The sequence below is a fragment of the Ursus maritimus genome, unplaced genomic scaffold, assembly GCF_017311325.1.
Source record: "Ursus maritimus isolate PB19 unplaced genomic scaffold, ASM1731132v1 scaffold_12, whole genome shotgun sequence".
In the NCBI taxonomy this organism is placed as follows: Eukaryota; Metazoa; Chordata; class Mammalia; order Carnivora; family Ursidae; genus Ursus; species Ursus maritimus.
Genome location: NW_024423564.1, coordinates 12,566,307 through 12,582,864, shown reverse-complemented (window position 1 = coordinate 12,582,864; position 16,558 = coordinate 12,566,307). Strand labels below are relative to the sequence as shown.

The 16,558-nt window shown below is 46.3% G+C and overlaps 1 long non-coding RNA gene across 1 annotated transcript; it reads right to left on the bottom strand.

The window, feature by feature from the left end:
* Positions 1 to 989: 989 nt before the first annotated feature.
* On the bottom strand, positions 990 to 13,006 carry LOC103675030. Its single transcript, XR_571776.1, has 3 exons — positions 12,577 to 13,006; positions 12,346 to 12,474; positions 990 to 3,112 (listed from the first exon to the last, which is right to left on the bottom strand). It is a non-coding gene; the product is annotated as an uncharacterized LOC103675030 (long non-coding RNA).
* Between the last annotated feature and the right edge of the window lie 3,552 nt (positions 13,007 to 16,558).

Below are 16,558 nucleotides of genomic sequence, written 5' to 3'. Positions count from 1 at the left end.
AGCCTGCTTCTTCCTCTCCCACTCCCCCTGCCTGTGTTCCCTCTCTCGCTGGCTGTCTCTTTCTCTGTCAAATAAATAAATAAAATCTTTAAAAAAAAAGTTATGAAGAGCAGAGCGACTCTGAGTACCGGAATGGGGTCCCCAGGTCCTTCCTGTGCAGTAACCACCAAAAGAAAGTATGTGTTCAGTCTGTGTAAGAGACAGAATATCTGGTGTTTTGTTTTTTTCAAGTTTTTGTTTAAATTCTAGTTAGTTAACATATAGTGCAATATTGGTTTCAGGTGTAGAATTTAGCGATTCATCCCTTACATACAACACCCAGTGCTCATCACAACAAGTGCCCTCCTTAATCCCCATCACCCATCCAGCCCATCCCCCACCCACCTCCCTCCATCAACCTTCATTTGTTCTCTGTTGTTAAGAGTCTCTTTTGGTTTGCTTCCCTCTCTCTCTCTCTCTCTCTTTTTTTTCCCTTCCCCTATGTTCATCTGGTTTGTTTCTTAAATATCACATATGCATGAGATCATATGGTATTTGTCTTTCTCTGACTGACTTATTTCCCTTAACATGATACACTCTAGCTCTATCCACATCATTGCAAATGGCAAGAATTCATTCTTTCGGACGACTAATATTCCATTGTGTATATATAGACCACATCTTTATCCATTCATCAGTCGATGGACATTTGGGCTCTTTCCATAGTTCGGCTATTTTTGATAATGCTGCTGTAAATGTGAATATAAACATCAGGGTGTGTCCTTTGAATGCGTATTTTTGTATCCTTTGGGTAAATACCTAGTAGTGTAATTGCTGGGTCGTAGAGTATCTCTATTTTTAACTCTTTGAGGAACCTCCATATAACCACAAACTCTTCTTAAATGCGCAGTGCGTTTCAGCCTCCATGCTAGTTTCTAGGATACCAAGTTGAGTGTGAGTCCATTGGCATGTGGTAGAGGAAGTGAAACTCAGAGTGGGGAACTAATTTGCCTAAAGACAAAGACTGTTGCTGGAGCTAGGAGTAGTGCCCAGGTGTTTTGGGCGCTTAGGCTGACCTTTATACTCAAACCATGTCACTTTTTCTCGGCTTAGCTGCTCTGAGCACTCCCTCCCCCTCAATTTCTGTCTTCTAACACTTGCGGTACTGACCCCCTCCCCCTACCTTCTTCCAGACTAGCTGGGAAAGGTCTTTCAAGCCCAGTGCATCAGACAGTTTAGAAGGACTGAGACCCACTCCATCACAGACCAGTGGGATGAGGTTTCCAATTCTCCCCACTTTGACATCTGCCTCAGATTTCCCCCAAAGGCCCCTCTTACCAGCCTGCAACAAGAGACCATGTCTGTGAAAATGTGTTGTGACCATCAACACTTAAGCAAATGGGGCTCATCAAAAAATAATTAGAGTAGAAAACATCTGCTTCTGTGTGTCAGGCGATGAGGGGCTAGGGTCACAAAAGGCCTCTTTTCTCCAGAAGGGCTTGTTCCAGGGACTTGCTGCCCAGCCATAGGGGTGCCTCAGCTGCTGGTTTTCTCAGGGTCAGCTCTGATGCAGAGATCCCTTTTCCCAAGGTCATGTCCTTACTAGGTGACTGAATGAGGCTCAGGCATTTTGGTCTGAAGCAGGACCACTCTGATGGACAGCCCTTGTTCTGGAGCTCCTGGCCAGGTCGGCCAAAGCTTTGTCAGGGCTTCATCATGACTCGGCTTCTCCCCCTGCCCACTCCTGCCTCCTCCCAAGCCTTTAACAAGGTGACAATTCCTGGTGAATGATCTGTGCCCAAGTTATGGCTCCACATCTGTTTCTAGAGAACCCAATCTGTGACTCCAGGAACCATCACTGGGCTATACGTTCGAAGTTTCCTGCAGCCACGGCCTCAGGGTGAGGCCATGGGTGATAACGCCATAGGACCTGATACCACAGGTGTGGGCTCCTCGTAACTTTCCACCTCCCTTCTTTACCAATGTGATGGAAAATTGAAGTGAACATCCAGAATGTATTGGAAAATAATATCAGATATTTATTGAGTGTACATCCTGGGCCGAGGTACTGTGCCGCACACACATGATCACATTTAATCTCCACAAATGATCCCATGGGAAAGGTAACCCTATCAACCCCACTCTGTAAAGACCTTCCCTAGCCTCTGTCCCTGAAGAGTCAGGGCAGGTGCAAGGGTAGGTGATGAATGACTGTCTCAGGCTCCTTCCAGGGTCCTGGCCCTCTCTTCTGCAGCATGAGCCCCTGACAATGGTTTCCTTCTCATCTCTGGCTGGTGCTTACATCCTTCCTTTCCTCCTTCCTCCCCCAACTCTCAGTTCTGCAGATCTGGCAGCCCCTGCACTGGCCCCACTAGCAAAGCAGAGACACTTTCAGTGCCCAACACCCACCCTTGAAAGAAGGAACATGAGAAGCTCTCTGCCCACATCCTGTATCTGAGTGAAGTTCTCACAGGTGGTTCAACCCAGACAAGACTTTATGCAACATCTTTCAGCTTACCGCTAGTCTGGCAACCACCAAATCTGGGTTCTCAAGAGGCCACTCATTCATTCATCCATTTATCAACAATTAACAACCAGTGATGGCCCTACTTGGTACAGGGGCTGGCTGGAAGTACACAGAGGAAACACCTATTCATTTACTCATATGCTTGTTTATTTAACGACTTACTGAGATCCTATTTTGTCAGAAATACATCCTGACGAAATGGTGGGAGCGAGAAGCAGTCTTGACCTTGCATTCCTCGGGAAGGGAGAAGGGTTAGAGTCCATTATTCAACTACTTTACTATATAGTCCAGTCTCACGCACAAAGTCCAGAAGGGCGTACAAGAGGTTTTTAGTTCAGGTGGGGTAGTGACTTCTCATGCAGAAGGGGTTCTCAGATAAGGTGGGTGTTTGGGCATCTCCTTTGGTTGGTTCCTCCCTAGTTCTTTTTGGGCTGGGTCTTTTCTCGCAGGTGCACTCTTCTCACCAAGGAACAAATACCTCTTTCAGAAGCTGCTCTCTCCTCTTTTCCTTCCCAGTGCTCTGTCTTGTAGACCAGCCTTTCTTAGCATGCTTCCCATGTGTTCCCAAGGCTGACATATGCTGAGAAAGCCCATCCCTTCTTCTGCCTGGAGGCACATAAACAAAATGCCCCTTTCTGTTATACCAAGTTTAGGCCTGAACCAGGTCCCAGAAAGCAACATGGAGAGGTGTCAAGCCTTAGGAATGCATGCGTGTTGGGGCAAGCAAGGAAAACCCATCTTGCTATATTTAGAACAGAGCGTTTCTTCTTCTTTTTCTGCATTTTCCCCTTTGACTTTCCCTGGTGTTCCCCCTCTGCTTCCTCCTTCTTTTGGGTCCATACCTATTTCCACAGTGAGCCAGGTTATAGACTCATTCCTCTCTCCCTACTCATCCTCCCAACTTTTCCGAGACAAACCCTATCCCAAGAAAAGACTGAGAGGCTGGGGGGACAGTACCCTGCCCAGGAGCCCACCAGGTGTTGAGCCGCCTGACAACTACCACCAGAGGGCGCTGCTTCCCCCGGCCTCCTACCTTTTCTTTTCTTTTCTTTTCTTTTCTTTTCTTTTCTTTTCTTTTCTTTTCTTTTCTTTTCTTTTCTTTTCTTTTCTTTTCTTTTCTTTTCTTTTCTTTTCTTTTCTTTTCTTTTCTTTTCTTTTTTTCTTTCTTTTCTTTTCTTTTCTTTTCTTCTCTTCTCTTCTCTTTTCCTTTCTTTTTTTTTTTTTAAAGATTTTATTAACTTGACAGAGAGAGACAGCCAGCGAGAGAGGGAACACAAGCAGGGGGAGTGGGAGAGAAAGAATCAGGCTCGCAGCAGAGCAGGGAGCCAGATGTGGGACTCCTGGGATCACGCCCTAAGCCAAAGGCAGACGCTTAAGGACTGAGCCACGCAGGCGCCCCTCCACCCAGGTTTCTGTCCCGACAGTGACAGTGCCTCTGTTGCCTCGCTGATTAATAAAACGCATCTTCCATTCTTATTCGTTCCTTTAGCAGAACAAGCTTCTGAATTTCCTCCTCAAGCAAATCACTAAAGCATATGGTTTCTGACCAAACCTTGGGTTTGGTCCCACTTTTAGGGACTCAAGTCTTCCCTGGGGTTTCGGAGCTAGGTCTTGCCTTCTTAGGCCCTGTAAATCAAGGTGACCCAGGACGGTCATTTAAATCTGACCTTATTAACCAAAAATGGATGTCCTCACATCTCTGGCCATCTGGCAATGCCCAGTTGCCGTGACACCCCTAAAGGTTCATCGGTCACTCTTGCTCCCTGTGTCTGCCCAGGGAGACCATTCCTGCCCCCAAGACTTCACTGATGGTTGAGTGCTGAAAAATTTCTAACTTTTCTTCTGCACCCTGGCAATGCCCAGACTGTCTTTCCAATCCTATCTCAAGGCTCTCGTTTTTAAAAAAAATTTTCGTTAAAATTCCTGTTAGTTAACATACAGTGTAAGATTAATTTTAGGGGAAAAATATAGTGATTCAACACTTCCTTACAACACCTGGTGCTCATCACTAGTGCCCCCCTCAAACCCCATCAGCTATTTCACCCATCCCCCCACCCAGCTCCCCTCTGGTAACCATCAGTGTGTTCTCTATGGTTAAGAGTCTATTTCTTGGTTTGCCTCTCTTTCTCCCCGCTTTGCTCTTTTGTTTTGTTTCGTAAATTCCACATACGAGTGAAATCCTATGGGATTTGTCTTTCTCAGACTGACTTATTTCTCTCATCAAAGCTCTTTCCAGAGGAAGCCAGTCTGATCCCTGCCAGAGCATCCCCTCGTTCCATTCACTATCTCCGACCCGTTGTTATTGCTGTGCTGCTTGGACTCAACCCCCTGCTCCTTCCACCTGCACCTTGCATCGCTCCTGCCCACGTCCTCCTTCCCGGGTTCCATCAGAAGCCGCACATGGAGACTGACAGATTATACTTCATAAAAACATTTTTGTAATTGCACAAACACAATATAAACAAAATATGAAGGAAAAGAGGGGAAAATGGAAATAAATATGAGAGAGAAAAGATCAATATATGTAATACAGAGAGAACTCCTGAAAAGCAGTACCAGAAAGATGGGCAGTCCGATAGGCATGGGCAGGCAACTCAGAGTAGCAATAGTATTGGCCGATGAATACAATCTTTAATTGCTCAACCTTTATTTTAATATAAGTTAACCTTTATTGTTAATATACGTTAAAATAACTTGCTCAACCTTTCATGTTAATATGTTAAAATAAGAAGGCATCATTGTTTAATATACAAGTTACAAAAGACTGGTAATACCCATTATTTGCTAGAATGGGGGTAACAGGCATACTCCATACACTGGTGGAGGGGAGATGCACATTTCGAAGAGTAGTACAGAAACAGCTAAGTGCACGTTCTTTTATACAAACGCATTGCCTGTTATTGTAGAATCTAGAAGCAACTAAAATCAGTGGGAGATTGCAGCCATTAAAAGGGCATAAAATTGATATATCTAAATTGATGACATGTAAGGATGCTTTATCTTAGATTGTTGAATGTGTGTGTACAGAGATAGGCAGAGACAGAGAAAAAAGAAAGTTAGGAATAATATATACTAAACCATTAACAGTGGGGTTTTTTAAGACACTGAGTAGTTACTTTCATTTTCTGCCTTATATACTTTCATATTCTTTAGGGTTTGGTTGCAACACACATTTGCTACAATTATTTTTTTTTCTAATTTCCGGTTTGGAGAAAAAAGGAACAGTTTGTTTACGTATTTGTCTCTCCCCCTAAGGATGTAAGTTATTAGAAAGCTGGAACCAAATCATAATTGTATTTATAAAGTAGCTGGCATAAATACTCCATTCGTATATACATATGAAATACTCCATATGAATATATATTCATATATGAACTGTATATATCTATAGATATGTGTATATATATACACACACGTATATCTATATATATCTATAGATACATATATATTGTTTTTTTTAGAGAGAGAGCGCATGCGTGCGTGCAAGCTGGCGAGGGTGTTGGGGGGGGCAGAGGGAGAGGGAGACAGAGAATCTCAAGCAGGCTCCATGTTCAGCACAGGGCCCGATGTGGGACTCAGTCTCACCACGCTGAGAAAATGGCCTGAGCTGAAATCAAGAGTCGGACACTTAACTGACTGAGCCACCCAGATGCCCCATCCATTCATATATTTTGAATTGATTTTCTTTTACACATTTTATTTTTTATAATAATTTTTTATTATGTTCTGTTAGTCACCATACAATATATCCTTAGTTTTTGATGTAATGTTCCATGATTCATTATTTCTTTTACCCATTTTAAAGGCGGATACTCTATTTAGCGTACCCTTCATTCCCCGTAGGATTCTATTTAATTGTATTTGGGTATTTGCCTCACTAAGTAGAGTGAAGCTCCTTGACGCAGATTGGATTCATCCCTTAGAAGCTCCTAGCAGCTCATTGCCAAGTGTAGACTTCCCGTGAAGTTTGCGGTACTTGTTGGATACTGAGTGATTAAAAGTCTTCCTCCCTTTCTAGACTCCAAGCCCTCCAGCCATGTTCTCCTCCTCTTCCACAGTGGAGCTTTGAGTTTAGAACAGACAGTCTGCGTGACTGGAAAAGAGCAGAAGTCTGGGAAGGAATGTCTTTGGTTTAGGCTTTGAGTCAGGATAGGCAATGTAACAATAGCAAAAAACCTTCCTTGGGACAGAATCCACAACTTGGACCTGCAATGCGACTTGTTTCAGAAAGTCTGCAAACAAGTGTCATGACCTTGAAGGTAACACAGTCCCGGCGGGCTGGGAAGAGGGCAGAGAGCTGGGCAGAGCGAGACACAGGAACCTGGGGGAGATCATCTTCACGTATCTGGGCTGATCCATTCTTACGTTCCTTTGCAGCCTTCTACCTCGTTTTCTTACTGATTACATGGTTCTGTCCTTTTGGTGGGTTTCCCCTAGACTTTTAAAATAATAACTGTAATAATCTTGACTACCATTTACTGAGCACAGTCTGAGTTAAGAGCGTTTTCCCCCCACATGTGTAGTAGGGTAAACACTGACTCCACCACAATCCTTCATTACAAAAGCATCAGTTTTAATTTTCTAAGTCAGAATAAATCTGATCCTGTGCCCTTAACTCGCTGGACTGATGAGAAATCCAGTCTTAATCATTGGAACTGCTCGCTCCCCCCGCCACCAACAGTTGATCTGACTTTAGTCCAGATATTCAGGAGCTCCCACGGTCATTGCTGCTCTGCTCCTGCCTAGAGGCAGGTGGTTTGGCTGCCCCTGTCATCCCTGGGTCATGGGTATCCTATGGCCTCTTGGGCAGGTAGGGGCTGTTGCTGACCCACCAGCCAGGCCAAGATGGTCAGAGGGGAGGAGCAGTGGACTGGGGCTCCCTGCAGATGGACTCCTAGAGAGGACTGGCCATGCTGTCCTGGAGTAGGGCCCTGAGCATCTTGAAATCTCCTCGACCAAATGGCTGGGCAGCCGCCTTCTGAGCCTCTATGTGTTAGTGACTCAGTTCAGGCCTCAGGTTACTAACTTGGGCTGCCTTCTGAGCCTCTATGTGTTAGTGACTCAGTTCAGGCCTCAGGTTACTAACTTGGGCTTTGAAATATCTCTTTTTGCTTCCAAGCTTCACTAATATCAGAGCAGCAAGGCGGCCTGACTGTGTGCTTCCTCTCCAGGAGTTCTCGTGTGGGATTCTTGGGAGGCTAGATGAGGCCCTCCAAATCGCCCCCTCGGGGCCTTCCCTTGACTTCCTCCCAGACCTTGGACTTGGCTCTGTTCTCCTGCAGCTGCTGACTTGTTCCCTGAGGCAGGCACACACACACACACACACACACACACACACACACACACAAAATCATCTTGCTTCAGCAAGTGTGGCCTCATTTGTGCAATCTTGACCCTGTGGTGTTAGGCTGTCCCGTTCTTACTATTTGTGGGGCCCAGAGCTAGGGCACACGTGGAGGTCTGCATTTCATATGTTTAAATATTTAAAAGAGCTAACTGTTAAAATATAATTTGTACTCCCATGTTAACAAACAGGATTTCACAACAGCCTAGGAGATCAGGTTTGAATTTAGCGTTCTCACACTCCAGGGAATTCGGTACAAGCATGTGCTCGGCGCTCAGCCCACGGGCAACTCCCCTCTTCTCCCTTTCAGCTTCTCACACAGCAGGGGCTTCACACGCACGCTTGTGAGCACCTCAGTCTTGGCACCCAAGCTTCGACTGTAGCCCACCCCCACCCCAACACACAGACACACACACACACACACACACACACACACACACACAAGATCCTTTGGGCCAAGCGTATGCACACCAGCCTTGGGGTCCACACTCAGGATGACGGGACCAAGGCCAAGGCCTAGGCGAGCCCTGACAGTGGACACCAGGCTATTTGAACAGGGATCCTGGGTCACGGTGTAGAGGAGGAGAGATGTGAGATCCAGGTGGATGTGCCCTTAGCCCTGGAGTCTCGTCTCGTGGCAAGGGGTACAGTTGGAGGAGGACCAGAGCAGAACCACGAAAAGCAGGGGGCAGCCAGCTGTCGCCCATAGGTCAAATCCAGTCCACTGCCTGTTTTTGTAATTAAATTTTTTTGGAACACAGCTATGCCCAGTTGTTGACATACTGCCTATGGCTGCTTTCTTTCTGCAATGGCAGGGTTGGGAAGTCACAACAGACACAGTATGACCTGCAAAGCCGACAATATTCCTGTCTGTCCCTTTATAGAAAAGTTTGCACGTCTTCCTCTAAAGCATGGTGCCCAAAGCAGGCACTAAGGCTATTAGGGTGTAAGGCTGTTTCTGGGTCCAGACACCTTCATTTCAGCATGAATTTCCCCTGATTCTCCCACTTCTCTTCCCTTCTTTTCCTTCTAGAAAAATGATTTTTAACTTAGACTTTGAACCCTACTTTCATGAGCCTATTTAATCGTCACAGCTTACGAAGGAAGTCATACAGGCCCGATCTGCAGATGAGCTAAGGGGGCTCAGGGAGCAGAAGACCAGGAATTCTGCGGAGGAGCGGCTGGGGGTGTCTATGCAATCCGAAAGGCAGTGAGAACCAGACACTCGGGGATTTATTTCTGAGGGGCTTTGAATATTCTCTTATGACTGCGAAAACACCAGATGTACGTACCACAGGACAGGGGTGGCAAGCTCTGCTGGAGTAGGGGAACTCATTCCCCAAAGCCCCCTAAACAATGCCCCAGTGCTCAGATTTTCTAACGATAAGGTAGACGTTATCTGGGACAGCTCTCTGATCTTCTAAGCGGTTTCGTGGTTTCCTTCGGTCATTGTGTTCTCAAGAAGCAGAAAAGCAGAATATTCAACAGCTCAGGCTGGAGTCAGACTGCCGGGCTTCACGTCTTGGCTTGGTCGCTAACTTGCTGGCTGTGCAGCCTTGGGCAAGTTGTTTATCTTCTCTGTGCCCCAGTTTTTTCATCAGCAAAATGGGGATAATAAGAGTACTTATCTCCCCGAGCAGCCGAGCTCTCAGCATCGCTCTTCCCAGGACAGGCGCGTTGCTGTCATTTTTCTGGATTATTTTCTCCCCAGGTCCTCAGCACTGCGTTCTATGTTGTCCCAGGAGGTGCCGTCCACCAGGGACTCATTGTGGATCCCCGTCCGCTGCAGTCTGCCTGTGCAGCACAGCCTCGCAGCCACCTATGAGCTCGCTACCGATCTACCTAACGTGGGTCTTGAGCAGGCTAAACGCTCAGCATATTGACCAGATGACAACTGTGCGCCAAGCATTATGCTGGATGCTTTTTGTTTACTGTTTACGTAACCCTCACAACGAACACCATGAAGCAGGAGTATTAAAGTTCTAAAAAACATTTTAAAGTTGAGGAAACAGGGGCGCCTGGGTGGCTCAGTCGGTTAAGCATCTGCCTTCGGCTCAGGTCATGATCCCAGGGTCCTGGGATCGAGTCCCGCATCAGGCTCCTTGCTCCGTGGGGAGTCTGCTTCTCCTCCTCCCTGCTCCTGCTCTCTCTCATTATCTCTGTCTCTCTCTGTCTCTCCAATAAATAAATCTTAAAAAAAAAATAAAGTTGAAGAGAGGGCACCACAGAGAGGTTAAAAGCTTTCCCTAGCCCACAGACTAATGAGGGGCAGAACCCAGGAATGCCTGCGCAGAGCGGTTAATTGGCACTTTGGTCCTGTTGGGAATCCAATGCACAGGTTGTAAGGTCAAGCTCTAGGGACCTGGGTGTGCGCTGGAAGACAGCTCGGAAAAGAGAAATTCGGTTTGGATCTTGGCTCTGCCACCTTCCTAGTTAGGTGATCTTAGACAAATGGCTTAACTTCTCTGAATATCACTTGAAGGTCAAATAAGATGGTGGTTTCCTGTTAGTGACCTCTTCACTGTGCGCTGGACTGGAAGCAAAGCAGGGGAGCTGGGGTGGAAATGGAACCATGAACTCTTATTTCCAGCAAGGATTGGTGGGGTGTGGAGAAAAGAAGGGGAGGGACGAGGGGAAGGCGGTCTGAGCAGAGCAGGGCACATCGGAGTCAGGACGGTTCCTCCTGCACCTGCCCCAGGACTGTTCCTTCCTGAAAGGGGCCACCAAGGTGTGGAACACCCCCCCCAGGAGGAGCCCTGTGCTTAGAAGGGGGACCAGTGGATTGTGTATGTCAACCTTAAGAGCTTCACCCTCAAGGTAAGGCCCTCCACAATCTTCCTTCTGCTCAGTGGGAGAGATAGAGTGCCTCCCAAAACATCTGATGAATTACAAACCCAGGAACACCTGAGAGAGGGAAGGCAAGGTGATGAAAGACCCAGGGAGGCCCCAAGGTTTTGAGGTGAGCTGATGACCCAGCTGCAGAGTCTGGCAACTGGAGGAGCCCCTCTGCTCCTGTGCAATTGCAGCTGGCTGCCTTCCTTCCCCCAGCTCCTGCACCTTCCCGTCCCCCCAACTCTTGGACACTCCCTTTTGGTCTCCTCCTCTGCTCTGCTCCTGATCCAGCTCAAAGACCACAGTGTAGATCAGAGTTTTCTCTCCTCCTTTGCTCCCCTCCTGCTTCTGTCAAATATACACAGGAGGCAAGAGATCTTTCAGGCCATTAGGCATCTGCCCCTGGTCTTTGCATGCTCAGGTGTGGGTGGTACCTGTTGACCAACCCCGGGGCTTTTCACCCCATACCTCCCCATCTGTCTCTTTGCCCTGTCTCTTTGCCCAGGCACCTGTTGTGTGAAGCGCCCTATGTCCCTTATGACACTACAAACCCCCCAAGCTCCAACTCAGACAAGCCTTCTCCAAAGGTGGTTGGTCGTAACAGAGGGCAGGGGGAAAGGGATGCTTGGAGTTAAAGACTCATTCTCCCCACTTGGCAGTCCCAAAATCTGTCCTTGGAAACAAATATGTCCATGAGTCCCTCAAAGACACCTTGAGAAAGCCACTCTCTCATTCCCTCCTCCCCATGATTGGATCATCCCCCTCCCACCATCCTCCTGGATTAATATTCATAATAATATTCTAAGAGATAGTACTATTATCCTATCATTAAATGGAGGAAACCGAGGCAGAGAGAAGTTAGTGATTTGTTCATGGTCACACAGCTCGTGGCAGAGCTGGGCTGTGAACTTGGATAGCACAGATTCAGGCCCAGAACACTTAATCACTGGTTTGGGTAGGATGTTCCCTTGGCTGAGAGGAATGCCCAGTGACCCTAAGGACACAACACTCATCCTGGGAAAGGAGTCCATTCCAGAACCCACAGGGGCCCTTTTCTTACTCTTTTCAGGTTGCAGAGTGCCCACCTTTACTGGGGTACCAGCTCAGCCCCCATCGTCATGGTGGCTCCTGGGGTAGGAGTGCCGGGGATAGTGGATTCTGTGCCAGGAGGTCCAAGGGTCTCCATCCCCCCCCTCCCCCGTCACACTTTCCACATCTACGTGGATGGGCACACCTATGAGGAGGCTTGTCAGACGGGCCTGGTCTTTGAGCCAGCTGCTCTTGCTGTAACTTGTCTTAAGCCATCCACCTGTTGGGTCCACTGGGGACTGTAGGATGGAAGGATGATTAGATGGAGGTTTTGCCTCAGAACGCCAGCTGTCTGTTTGGATTTATAAATCTGCATGCTTCTGCCCTGCATATAATGGAGAAGCCCACCTCCCTGCTCTCCAGAGGTTGGGGCTGGAAGGAAGGCGGAGCCGTGGCTGGGATCTCTCTGAGCATCTCTGTGGCCCATCCTGAGGATGAAGGGAAGGGAAATGGGAGGCTCTGGGAAGAAAGAGAGATCAAGTCCTTGTTCCTTCCCACAAATATGCCTCCAAAGGGTCTTAGAGAAGGACCGAGAAGAGTAACGAGACTCAGGACACTTAATTTACTGCCTCACCTCCTTCAGGAACTCTTCCTTCCCCAAGTTTACATCTCCCAACTCCAGAGCTCAAACCCCACGCAGCCGTACTGGTTGATTGAGGACAGAGCATGATGACGGGATAGACGGAGCACTCCACTTCCACACCTGCGAGGTTAGGAACAAAGACTGTCAGCCCTCACTCCAAAATTACCTTTACAAAAAGTTACCTCCTTATCGTCTTTAGTGCCACACCGCACCCAAACCTACCTTTCAGTTCCCTCAGGGAAGGCACCAAGAAAATGAAAAGAAAAGGCACATCACAGCAGGGGTGGAGGTGTCGTTCCTACCATCTTCAGGACAGCATGGCCTTTGCCCGTTCCCAGGCCAGTGTCCCCGCTGAAGAAGCTGAGAAAGGGTGCAGCTCACCAAGCGAGGAGGTGCTTCCACGCTGACCAGTTCCCTGGCGGTGGGGGTGGAGGGTTCTTTGGCTTATGCTCTTCTGACAAAAGCCATACAAACAGTGGGGGAAGTTTTTCTCCCTCCCCTCCCCTCAGCTGGGGTACAAGCAGGATGTGTAACCATCTCCATTTGCTGAGGGTGGTCCTGGCTGGTAACTGTGGTTCCAGCCTCCCATTCACTTAGCAATTTGGCTGGTTTTTCAATGTTGTTACAAGAATGTTTTTGTTACTAGTTGCATCAAAATGATCTGGAATGGATTCAATAGACTTCCATGTTATACTTTCACTTTCTGCTGTGTTCCGTACAGAGTTCTCCCTTGAACACGGGGTTGCATCTAAATGTTCATGAGGGACAACCAATTTTCCCTTTCCTGGCTCTTTCCGACAAGGCTTAAATTACAGCGTCTTGCGATGACCCCTAGCAGGGTGCTTGCAGATCAACTGACATTTGCTCGTGTGGAAGTGACTAGGGACAACTATCTGTCTGCTCTCTGGGACTGCATGGGGAGGTCCTGGTGACCAGCCACCTGTGCCATGGCCCGAAGCATACATAGCCTGCGAGGTGCATGGAGTCGTCAGGCCACCAGTGGTGGGATCAGTGGGCAATGCGGGAAATTACAGGTTGGGGGTATGTGGACTACGAATAGGGAAACAGAAGCCAAGCTGTCCTGCCACTGAGCTTGGAGAGTATTCCAAATGCTCTTGCTACATGCTTTGCCATTTATTGTGTAGCATAAGTCTACGGCCACTTATTTATTTTATTGTTTGAAAACACATTTTATTTTGCAAGGAAATGCTTTTGTCAACAATGAGCTAAGGAAAATAAATGTAAGATGCTTATTTAATGAAAAACTCAGTACTCCGTTTCCATTTTCCAAGAAAGTCGAGACGAATGTATAACCTCTGTTAGTTGGCATTTATTCTCTGCCATGGCGCTGTCTGACGCTGTGTGGAAACCAAACAAATCTGCTCTTAGCATCAGCTACTACATCAAAAGTACTAATTATTTTAAGGGGATTTTTACCTCAAGATCGTGACTTAATAAAGGTAGTTGCCAAAGGTGTTTTTCATATCATCCCATAAAGCATAAATTTACATTTAGGTAGATCTAGTGACAGTTGGGCCACATTAATTTTTCCTTTTTTTCTAGTGTGTGTGTGTGTGTGTGTGTGTGTGTGTGTGTGTGTTTGTACAGGTATAAAAGTGAAGCTCTGTTTACAGAACAAATTCACAAGGCTTTAAGTAATATCAAATTTATAGCCAAGTCATCAGATGCTTCAAACAGAAAAGCAGGTAAGTTAATTGTAATAATGGGTGAAATTTTTTCACCCAGGTCATGAAATAAAAGTAAGGCTTTTGGTGGTTCATTTTGTCAAAGAGAAAACATCTGACCTTATTGTAAATGCTATTGTAAATCCAGTGAGAAAGCTCAACACTGTAAGTATTTTTTGGTGATAATAATAAAGTCAAGTATTAGTGGAGTACATTATGTGAAAACAATATTTTTTCTAAATTAAAAAAAAACATACAAAGCAGAAATGCCCTGGGGATTGGGTGGAGACCACAAATCACTCATTGATGTGTCCAAAACAAACTGTGATATTCTATTGTGAAAAATAAAAATTGTCAAATTTTCGAATATTTTTAGATACACAGAGTAACAGATCAATAGCTTTACAGAGGTAATTGGTAAAATGAGGTCATTAGGTTGGGCCCTCGTCCAGGCTGACTGGCATCCTTACAAGAGGAAGAGATTAGGACTGAGTCACACACACAGGGGACCATGTGAAGACACAAGGAGAAGGTGGCCGTCTACAAGCCAAGGAGAGAGGCCTCAGAAGAAACCAATCCTGCAGACACCTTGATCTTGGACTTCTAGCCTCCAGAACTGTGAGGCAGTAAAATTCTGGTTTAAGCTGCCTAGGCTGTGGTATTTCGTTATGGGACCCCTAGCAAACTAACACAGAAGGTATCAGCATTTTCAAAATGATTAGCTATGAAGAGTGACTTTGAAGATTTCAGGAAATATTATGAAAAAAAATTAAAAATAATAAAACCAATTGATGGGGCGCCTGGGTGGCTCAGTCGGTTAAGCGTCTGCCTTCAGCTCAGGTCATGATCCCGGGGTCCTGGATCAAGTCCTGCATCAAACTCCCTGCTCTGTGGGGAACCTGCTTCTCTCTCTGCCTCTCCCTCCCTCTCTCTCTCTCTCTCTCTGTCTCTCATGAATAAATAAACAAAACCTAAAAAAAATTAAAAAATACAATGAAAATTTAAAAAATAAAAAAAAATTAAAACCATACTGGAAAAACTCCTCTTCAGAAAATACCAGTGATACTAAACTAGAAATATGGATAAGAAATGGAATGAAATTTGTCAGTATATAGCAAGAATAATTACTCAGATTTTTGTTGTTGTTGTTTTAATAATTTTATTTTATTTTCATCGTGATAGTCCCCACCCCCTATTTCACCCATCCCCAGACTCACCTCCCCTCTGGTAACCTTCAGTTTGTTCCCTATAGTTAAGAGTCCATTTCTTGGTTTCTCTCTCTTTTCCTTTGCTCAGCTGTTTTGTTTCTTAAATTTCACATAGGAGTGAAATCATATGGTTTTTGTCTTTCACTGATTGACTTATTTCACTTGCATAATACTCTCTACCTCCATCCATGTCATTGCAAATGGCAAGATTTCATTCTTTTTTACAGGTGAATAATATTCTATTGTATATGTACATCATATCTTCTTTATCCATTCATCTATGGATGGACACTTGGGGGGCTTCCATAATTGGGCTATTGTAAATAATGTTGCTATAAACATAGGGGTGCATGTATCCCTTCGAATTAGTGTTTTTGTATTTTGGGGAATAAATGCCCAATAGTGTGATTACTGGGTCATAGGGTATTTCTAATTTTAGTTTTTTGATGAACCTCTATACAGAAAGTATATGTTTTCCACAGTGACTGCAATATAACAAGAATAATTACTCAGATTTTTAACTTTTGATTTACTATCATATATATTATTTTTTAGAAAAATACATTTTTGAGGGGCGCCCTGATTTGGGCTGTGTGCCGATTTCCGTAGTATAAACGCTGCTGTTGCGCTGACTGCAAGCTGAGCAGGTTAGCCAGTTCACAAGATCCCTGAATATTTACCAGGCAGCTCTCAGGAGCCAGAGAAGCTGGCTCATTTAATTAAGAATCATTTGCTAAGTATTAGAGATTTTGTAGGCGAGGAAATTGAGTTGTAAAAGTCATGCGGTAAGAACAGAACCCCAGTCTGAGCCCTCTTCTTCACGGCCTCCTGGTCCCCACGTGCCCCTCAGCCCCGTGGTGAACTGGTCCGAGTTCAAGTCTGGGAGGAGGTAATCCGCCAGGTCAGCTTCCCGCTCCTGCGGTTCAGGCAGGGCCAGCGGCCTTGGAGAGCTGACTGGCTCTGGGCACGTCACTGGCCTTGGCTCGCTCTCGCCTGCCTCCTCTCTGCTGGCTCGGAACTGGCTTGCCGCCGTGCCTCTGCCTCGTCCTCAATGCCCTTGATGTCTCCTGGTGCCCTCTGCCTGCCCCCACTGTGCTTGAGTGTGACACTCTGGGCAAGCCGTGACCCTGCACCCGGTGGCAGAATATTTGAGAACTTGGAGATAAAGTCCAAGGGAAGGGTGCCGCCAGGAAGGGAGGTGGAAGGCTCCTCTCTGCCCTGGGTCTGGCAACACTCACCGGGACCCAGCCTCAGAAGTTCTGACACCACCTCACAGATGTTCCTTTTGCATTCCTTTATTTTTCTTCATCT